This window comes from Rhipicephalus microplus, unplaced genomic scaffold, assembly GCF_043290135.1.
Source record: "Rhipicephalus microplus isolate Deutch F79 unplaced genomic scaffold, USDA_Rmic scaffold_1055, whole genome shotgun sequence".
Classification (NCBI taxonomy): Eukaryota; Metazoa; Arthropoda; class Arachnida; order Ixodida; family Ixodidae; genus Rhipicephalus; species Rhipicephalus microplus.
In genome coordinates, this window is record NW_027465602.1 from 12,501 (window position 1) to 20,000 (window position 7,500).

General features: G+C 43.8%; 1 pseudogene; it reads left to right on the forward strand.

Moving 5' to 3' along the window:
* The window catches only part of LOC142796053 (large subunit ribosomal RNA), a 3,197-nt pseudogene extending 2,970 nt beyond the window's left edge, over positions 1-227 (forward strand).
* The last annotated feature ends 7,273 nt before the right edge of the window (positions 228-7,500 follow it).

Here is a 7,500-nt window from a genome sequence, read left to right on the forward strand (position 1 = left end):
GAATTTTAGGAGCAAAAAACAGTGGGAATTTTTGAAAACAACAGCAGTCGGACCACGTGTTTTTTACGATCGCTTATAACTTCGTTGATATTCTACCGAGAGACTTCCTATTGATAGAGTTGAAAGTGCTTAGGGTAGACTTGACGCTGCTGAAGTTTGATCAGGCTAGGTGTAATAGTTCCATAGTTATTTCGCAATCAAAATTAGGCCTAATCATTAAAAAAAGTAAATTGGTAATATAACCTCGCAAACGCATTTAAATTTTGTCCGCTTGATATATTATTAAACAGCACCCCATAGGCTACCAGGAGGCCCATTTCTGTAAAGTCTAGACCCTTAATTAAGGTTGTAATCACCAAAAAGCTCATCTCATTAAAACACTTTTTAAAAAAGATCTACAAACGCCACCGCAAAATAACTAGTACCTTCTTTTAGAGCTCAACAGTCCGGTTTCTTCGGTGTAAAAATATTTTTGATAGCTTAAGGCAACCGGAAGTTACACAGTTGAAAAGAATTTAACGAGAAACGCTAATAAACGTGTGGCGCCCGCGTCTTCCCTCACTCTCGCTCAGAGGAGGAGGGCGGCCCTCGCTCTCGCTCAGAGGAGGAAGGCGGCTCGCCGCTCGGGGAAAGGGTGCTCTCGTCAGATCGGAGCCTTGGACCACGCTTTTTTTTTCTTTTTTTTTTTCTTCTTCTCTCGTACGATCGCGGAAAAAGTACTTCGATAGACTCGGGCAACTAAGAGTTAAGGAGTTAGAAAGAATTCAACGAAGATCGTAAATAAACGTCGGTGCCCGCGTCTTCCTTTGCCCTTGCTTAGAGCGGCAACGCCCTGTAATCGGGGAGGAGGCCCATAGGCACGCCCATAGGAACCAAGCTTTCACTTTTTTTTTTTTTTTCCTCGACTGGGTCATTTCAGCCAGCCGTAGTTGCGGACGACGGAAAGATAGAGTAAGCACAGAATGGGGAAGAACTCAAAAGATAAAAAGACTACCAAGGCGAAGAGTGGCAAGGGAACAGGGGACAAATCTCAGGACTTCTTGAAGGGTGACCGGGTGGCAGCACCTAAGCGCACTGAAGTGGAAACAGAGACGGAGTCGTCCGAGGACGACACGGGCGGTTCCTGGGATACAGTCTGCGACAAAAGGTCATTGAGGCAGGAGCGCCGAGCACGAAAGGCAGGCAGACACATTGACTCGCAGGAATCCCAGGCAAAAGATGATTCAAGTGCAGATGAAGACAACAACAACACTGGAAAAGCCTCGGCCGCCCTATCTCAAAGAGCTGACAAAAAGGAGAAGTCATATGAGCGGGAATTTCCGACGTTGGTTTCATCAGACGCTGAAACGCTGGGGGACGAAGGGAAAAGCAAGGCATCACCCTTGGCAAAATTAATGAAAGCGGACAAGAAACTGTTCAAGGCCGTCTCAGTAATTGCAGCCGAGACGGCCGAAAACGAGATAGTCGCGGCACAGTTGGACCACATAATCGACGAGATCTCGAAAATGAAATCTCTGATTTTGGAGGCTACACACGAGGTTGCAGGCCTTCGGGGAGAGCTGCGAGCGGTCCGAGAGACAATGGGGAGCGGTCAGGGTCCCACCAAAACTATGGCAGATGTGATACGCAGCTCTGCCCAGGGAGAGATTATTGGGCAACTTGGCTCACCAAAACAAAGAGAGGCCATAGTGGTGAGATCAAGCACACACGGAGCAGAGGAGCTATCAAAATTGATAGCACGTAACATCGACCCGTGCTCCCTCGGACTCAGAGATGTGGAAATGCGACCAGTTAGGAGCGGGGTGGTGATTTCATCCACCTCAAAAGAGGCAATCGCCTCGCTCCAGAAGGAACTGCAAAGTAATGAAGCCACTGGGAAAGCAATTGAGGTGACGCAGGCAAGAAAGCGGCTACCGCAGATAAAAGTAGTCGGAATTAGTGAGGAATTATCAGACGAAGAAATCAAGGCGTGCTTGATAACCCAAAATGATCTGCGATGCACTTCAGATGACTTTGTCCTCACCAAGTCATGGAAGGGAAGGGCGGGAATAACCAAGTGCTTCGATATCACTGTGCGAGCCAGCGAAGCGTTGAAGGGGCGGTCACACCTCAACATCAAGTGGACCCGCTGTCGCTTCTTCGACAACACATTCATCCCACGCTGTAAAAATTGCGCTCAGGCCGGGCACGTCGAGAAGTTCTGCAGGGGGCAGCCAAGGTGCACTGACTGCGGGGGGGCACACCATCTCAGGCAGTGCAAGAGCACAGAGAAAAACTGCTGTGCCTGTGAACGCGAACTCCCCCTTGCGAACAGAGACCACTCGTTCTTGAGCCTGGACTGCCCGGTGTTTAAAGAGGCACAGGCAAGACGGACCAGAGAAATAATAGCCCATCTATAAAGGTATAAAGGCTTAACCGAAATACAAACCAGAGAAGAAGGTCCTAAAACCGATAAGTAAGAGAAAGGGGAAAGGGGAAAGGAGAACACAAACAACATGAACAGTACGCAATCACTGAGCATACTTCAAATAAACCTAGGCCGCTCATTCCAAGCAACAAAGAACATTAACGTCACTCACTTAGATCACAAACAAGACATCTCTTTTTTACAAGAACCATACTTTTTAAAAAACAAAGTAATAGGTTTCCCATTAAAAACTCGAATTATACAGGGCAGCGACAATCCAAAAACCGCAACAATAATACATAATGAAAACATCGAAATATTTCCTATGAGAACAACACAAACAATGATAATTGTTAAGCTAACCTGGAACAACGTAGAGTTAATAACAATAAACTGTTACTTCCCACCACAGACAGATACACTACCTCTAATACTAGAAATTGAACAATTCCTAAGACAAATCCAGCCAGGAGAAAATGTACTCCTGGTAGGTGACTTTAATTCTAAAAACACAATATGGGGAGGAGAGGTAACAGACAAGAGAGGTTTGGAATTAGCAGAATTTGTAAACCGCCACGACCTCAATGTGCTCAATGATCCCCAGTCCCAGCCAACTTTTCAAACAAAAAACGGAAGGAGCTGGATAGATCTCACAATTTGTTCCACGCCATTGCTCAGACAATTAAGAACTTGGGAGGTGATGGACGAGGAAAGCGGCAGCGATCACCGGTACATCAAAGTGGAATTTTTTGAGATCACCAGCACAAAAGAGAAACGTCTTACCAAAATGGGCGAAAAGAAGGTATTGGACGCATTATGTCGAGACTTATGGATCAAGGATACGGCACAAAGAAAAATAGAAAACAAGAACCAACTAGAAATTATAGTGACCCAGTTTTACAAAAAAATAGAAGACTTAAAAAAGAAATTTGCAAAGAACGTGAAGAAAGTAGATCAAAAACAAAAGCCGTGGTGGAAGCCAGAGTTAGAAATTCAAAGGAAAAAAGTACGAGCGATGCGAAGGCGATACCAAAGATGCACCGATGACCTGAGGAGTCACTTTAAATCACTTTACCTCGAAGGACTCAAACAATATCAGAAAGAAATACAGGACGCCAAGAATAAATCCTGGAAGGATTATTGCAGTAAGCAGGACAAGAACCCCTTCTCCCTTCCATACAAAATAGCGGCTGATAAAATAAAAAGAGAGGTAGTCTTCCAGAGTCTCATAAAAGAAAATGGAGAAGAAACAAAGACCAAAGAGGAAACCGTTCGATATATATTGCAAAACCTCTACGGAACTGAAGCTACCACCTCGGAAACAATGCAAAACGACAGCATCCATAAGGAAACAGAAGACGACGCAAGGGAGATTATTGAACTAACCGAACTGGAAGTCGACCACGTTATAAATAATATTAGAAGGAAGATCAGCCCAGGACCCGACCAGATAAATACCGGATTTATGCAATCACTCTACCACGCGCACAAGCAATTCTTTATTAAGATATTCAATGCAGCACTCCAATTCGGACATTTCCCTTCTGCCTGGAAAACATCAAAAGTCATTCTAATCCCCAAAAGCAGAGAACACAGCCCGCAGGCAGCACACAAATTTAGACCCATTGCCATAAATTCTATACTCGGGAAAATCTTCGAAAAGCTGCTATATCATCGTCTCTATTATTACTTTGAAACAAATAATCTCTTCCCGGACAATCAATTTGGATTTACAAATGGCAAATCGGCCATCACCGCACTGTATAAACTAAAACGGGACATAGTACATTCCCTTGAAAACAAAGACAACATCATAGTAATTTCATTAGACATAACCAACGCATTTGGAAATATAATTGTCGATAGAGTAAAAAAAAGATTTAGGGATTTAGAAATACCCAAGGATCTGAGTCAATTGGTATTGCACATGCTAGAAGATAGATCAATCAGTTATGAACTGGGGAAAAACAAAATACAGCTAAAGCTAAACAAAGGAGCACCACAAGGCTCCCCCTTAAGTCCGTTTCTATGGAATGTAATTGTTTCCGAATTGTTAGTGGCAGTAATGCCAGAAACTACCACAATACAAGCATTCGCGGATGATTTAACACTAGTGGTTAGGGGTAAAAGTAGAGCCAAACTAGAAGCGGAGGCGGCGAAGGCACTGACGATCATACACGAATGGAGCACCCGGAATGAGCTGAACTTCAGCCTGGAGAAATGTGAATTCATCAACCTAGGGGCCGCGTACAAGAATAGATCTCCAGTCATTAAAATTAATGGCATTTCAATTAAGAGAGTCCAACAAACGAAAATTTTGGGGGTGATATTCGACAGCAAACTTTCGTTTATACCACATTTAAAAATGGTGAAGCAAAGAATCCAAAGGATCACGTCTGGTCTGGCACATTTTACAGGAATGAACTGGGGCATGACACCAAAACACCTCCGACAAATCTACTTACGGGGAATCGAACGCATGATAGTATATGGCTCTCCAATATGGTACCCGGCAATATCCGCACGGAACAAAAATAACACAGAGAAGATAAATAGACTGAAGGCAATTCAGAGAATCCCCTTGTCAAAAATTGCTAAATCTTTTCATACAGTATCGAACGCAGCTCTAAATATTGTCTGCAACATTCCCCCGGTACACATAACAATAGAAAGAGAAAACACAATTTTTAACATCATTCATGGAGACGGAACATTCGTGTTTAATGGTCAGGCTTTCGGGAAAGAAGATATCGCCACCAAGATTCGGCCATTCCAAACACACCCAGCAAAAAAGAAAAAATATGACTACTCAAAGTCAATCGAGGCAACCGACTACAGCTTCTATACCGACGGATCGGCTATGGAAAACAAAATTGGCGCAGCCTTCGTCATCATAGACAAGTTGGGCAGAACAATAAAATACAAACAAATGAAACTTCCAGAGCACTCAAACAATTTCGAAGCTGAGACTGTAGCTATCTATGAAGCCATAAAAGAAATGGGCACAATGAGCCAAATTCATACATACCAGATAGTAACAGACAGTTTATCAACACTAGAAGCTCTCAAAAACCCAAATAACACGAACCCATTCGTTCATAAAATTAGACAACAACTAAACCAATTAGAAAATATTAAAGTAAGACTTGTATATACGCCGGCTCACATGGGAACTACAGGTAACGAGCTTGCCGACCAATTGGCTAAGGAGGCGACCAAAGAGGGCGAAGAATACTCAGTTCCAATGTCAATATCATTCATCAAAAATGAACTTCGAAAACAAGGCAGGCATGAATGGAATAAATACTGGAATCTGCAAGGCAAAGATTCATACACTTATCAATGGATAAAGAACACACAACTCATCCCAACATCTTTCCCACCGAATTACTGGTTAGTACAGGCAGTTACAGGACATGGCCGATTCCCCTTTTATTTCAAGCGATTTGCCATAACAGACCATGAGCAATGTGTGTGCGGAGTTGAAGCACCATCATTCGACCACTACTTAGACTTATGCAAATTAACAGCCAAGGAAATTAAAAAATTGAAACAAAAATACACCAAACCATCTAACTCCAAACTGGAGATGATTGGGGACAAAGAAAGCGTTGAAGTGATAGAGGAAATAGTTCAGAAAATAAACGAAAAAATTGTACAAGCATAACCATGCATCAGTGCTCATTGGGACTGGAAAAATGAAAATATGAGTCATGAGAAAAAAAAAGAAAAAAAAATAAAAATAAGGAAATTCTCTCACAACAAACCCAACTAAATAACTCCCCTCCGTGGCTTAATTTCGTCGTTGGGAGGGGCAATCACTGCACGAATTTACATGGATTCGCACCATGGTATACTTCTTGACACGGAAAACATCAAGTGCCACGTTCCTTTATCACCGCAATGGGTTGTTGGTAGATCTGAACCAAAGAGTTCACCAATAGATCCCAGACCCGAACTTCACCAATAAGCGGGGTTGTTGGTTGATCATGGGCACCGAACCCCACCTAGGATCCCAGACCCACGCTTTCAAGTGCAGGGTGGCAGGTCGATCAAGGACATTATGTCCCATCTGGACCAAAGAGACCACCAATAGATCCCAGACCCGAACTTCACCAATAAGCGGGGTTGTTGGTAGATCACGGGCACCGAACCCTACCTAGGATCCCAGACCCACGCTCCCACGAGCGGGGTCGTCGGTCGATCAAGGACATTATGTCCCAAGCCAAGATCCCAGACCCACGCAATCTCCACGAAGGAGCATCAGCAGGAAAAAAAAGGAACAACACGGCACAATCAAAGGTACTCAGGAGGAGAGTCGTGCACTCACCCCCGGCTGGCATGTTTGGGCCACGGAGGCACTGAAATAACAAACATTTAAATTACCCCAATTCAACTTCAACCATAAACATTTCTCTCCCAGTGAGCACCAAATTCAAACACAAAGAATCACTTCAGGAATTGTGAGGCCAACAGAGATTAGGGCGAAGGGGAAAACCAGGAAAATATAAAGGGGCGACACAATTAAAAGATAGAGCAGCCGCGCAACTGAACGCCACACAATATTCTACATTATAGGAGTTTGCCGCTAGTGAACGGAATCACAGACGAATAGGAAAGGGAAAGAGGAAAAGAGCAGGAACATGAACAAACAATAAAGAAAAGACAAGAGAAAAAAAAAGAACTACTGAAGCAAGATCATAGAATATCAACCAAGTTCGAGTAACAGAACCGATTGGCCGGCAAGCAAATCAACATACATGGCAGGAACAAAACAAACAAAACCCACACAAAAGAGGTAACGAAACAGGTCCCACCAGCCCTAAAATCCTAACTATCTCACCTTAGAGCTTCCACGACAGGTAAGAGCACCCTACCCACACATAGCTAGAAAACACCACCTAAATTAGGATAACATTACACACACATTCGGTCGACAACGACACCACATTAGGAGCAAAGGGTGGGATGGGAGGGTAAGCAGATGAATAATAGGTGAGGGCTACAGCTTTGAGGGGGACATAGGGAAGGGTGGTGAGATCCGGTGTTAAATGGGGAGGGGGAGGGGGGGATAAAGCAGAGGCAGCACCTGC